At 44.5% G+C, this 2,500-nt stretch overlaps 1 non-coding gene across 1 annotated transcript; it reads right to left on the reverse strand.

The window, feature by feature from the left end:
• Nucleotides 1-1,352: 1,352 nt before the first annotated feature.
• On the reverse strand, nt 1,353-1,507 carry LOC143307700 (5.8S ribosomal RNA). The gene has a single exon (XR_013064789.1). It is a non-coding gene; the product is annotated as a 5.8S ribosomal RNA (ribosomal RNA).
• Between the last annotated feature and the right edge of the window lie 993 nt (nt 1,508-2,500).

Here is a 2,500-nt window from a genome sequence, read left to right on the forward strand (position 1 = left end):
TTCCACAAGAGATTTCGAATAGGTTTCTTTATTTATCATCCCTTCTTTTCGAGCGCCACGGAAGCAAGAGGAAAAGCAAGAGCGAGAGAACATTTCGCGTATACTTCATTTAACAATTTTAACCAACACGCGATGTACTCCACACACCTCTTAGATTTAACAACTGCTTTTCTCTTCTTCTCCCCTTAGCGCAAGGGTAAACCCCATTTGTCTCTTCTTTGGAACGCAACAAAACTTTCGAGGACTGGACGACCGAGCGATGGTCGCGCGGTCTTCGCTTATCTTTAACAAACGAAGTAGTCCGTATGTATTCTAAATGTTGAAGCCTCCTAGAGCTTTAAGCCATGCGAGACATTGAAATGCTGTTTTAACGGGAGCATGCATAATTGCTGCAAACATACTTTTATCACAAGTTCTAGCCACGCCACGGAGGCTTCGAAGTTCCTTCACCATTCGCTTTCCTCTCTTTTGTTACACAGTTTCAGACTACGATCAGGGGTACCGAAACGCTGTATTGATTGTAAACAACCATTTTTATCTTGGAGCGGAGCGTTCCTTTACTCGTTAGATTTGTCTTGTCGCGTGTGTATTCGCTTTTTCGACGCTTTTTAACCATTTAACTTGTTTAGCGAAGCTAAACGCACAGACAGACAAAAAAAAAGGAACAGCATCGCGCGTCAAACAGCGACGACCCATCTGAAGCGATCTTTCATTTATACACCGTTTGTAAACAGAGAGATGTATAAAGCGCGGGGAATCATTCGAAACCCTGGGGCTATTCGAGCTTGCATTTCAGCAAATTATCATCTCAAACATTTCACTCGTTTGCTTTTTCTAAATTTATAGGAGAGCTTCTTTCGTTTATTTTTGACACACCTTTCGTAAATATCGTTTCTGGCAACGTCGGGAGCGTGGATTTCTACAAGTGAACAATCGCGCCGATCCGATAACTTCCAGCAGGATGGAGAATCTTTATAGATTATCTTCCGAGAACTCGGTGCTTTCACGGGCGGTCGTTTATAAATTTTAACGAACGACTCGCGCGCCGTGACGCACTTGCGCTAGTTCGAAGAGATATTTCGAAATTTGTTTCTCTCCTTTAACGGCCTGCATTTAGTGTATCGGTTGCGATTTTCGTCACATCGTTTCCACGACAAACGCCGACGAACTGCCCAACTATCGCTCGTACGTTGCGACTCTTTCTTTGTTTATCGTTCATTCATTCTTTCAATTTCGTTCGATAATCCCGCTCCGAAACGTTCTACTTTCGTTGAACGACGGCGAGATGTTTAGAAAGAAATGAATTACTCTTTTTTCGAGAAGCAAACGCAAGCAGTCTTTTGTTAAGAAAACGACCCTCAGCCAGGCGTGGTCCAGGAATTGTATCCGTGGACCGCAATGTGCGTTCGAAATGTCGATGTTCATGTGTCCTGCAGTTCACACGTTGACGCGCAATTAGCTGCGTTCTTCATCGACCCACGAGCCAAGTGATCCACCGTTCAGGGTAATCGTAAAATTTTGTATTTCAAACTCTTTAGATCTTTAGAGTGTTATTTTCATTATTAACACGCATCACATTCGATACCCACATCACTCTCCCACCCGGCGCGTGCGGGAGAGCGAATTCGGGCGTCGCCAACGTATTTGTTTGTTTGTTCGATCGTTGACGACACGATCGCGTCCAAGGACGGAAACCGTCGGAGAAACGCCCAGTGGCACGCTCCTCTCGACGGTCGGGCGTAAAGTACATTTAAAAACCTTGAAAAGTACGAACGCACACAAGGAATGCGAGCGCGCGTCCTGTCGCTGAATCGTGGGTTGCGAGATTCGAACAGACACACGGCCGGCGACGATCGGTCTAACTAATGGACACATAGTTTTTCAAAGACTCGCTATCGTCGCTTCTCAGCCGGTCCGTAAACAACACACATCGATCAGGCGGACGCACGAATCTTACCACGGTGCGTGTTTCGTAGATTCCAGGTTACCCGCAAGTACCTCTCTCTCCCTCTCGAAAGAGGAATCTCGATCCGTCCTTTTTGGACAATGGAGAAATCTTTTTATCGCAACACGGATGGCAAAGAAACAACCAAAGCGTAGGAGCGTGGGGACGAGAGCGACGAAAAGAACGTCGCGAAAACAAAGTTTCGACGGTTGCTCGTTCTAATACATCGTAGTTTCAACTCTCTCAGTTTTAACCACTCCTAGACGCTTCGTAAACTTTTAACAATTCTTCGCCTCCGCGAGTTTCATTTCGAATAGAGCGAACGCAACACGGACCAAAAAAACTCCGGTGATGCCAGATCATTTAGCAAAGATCAGACGGCGGGTCATCTGTATTCCTTTTCTCTCTTTTTTATATCTTTCCATTTAACTAGGGTGTCGCAACGACGGGTACATTTATATATTTATATATATATTGTATTTCAATTTTAATGATCCTTCACTTTCGGTTTGTAATAATATGATCCTTCTTTCATTTCGATCCTTCATATTGTAG

The sequence above is a fragment of the Osmia lignaria genome, unplaced genomic scaffold (genome assembly GCF_051020975.1).
Source record: "Osmia lignaria lignaria isolate PbOS001 unplaced genomic scaffold, iyOsmLign1 scaffold0069, whole genome shotgun sequence".
In the NCBI taxonomy this organism is placed as follows: Eukaryota; Metazoa; Arthropoda; class Insecta; order Hymenoptera; family Megachilidae; genus Osmia; species Osmia lignaria.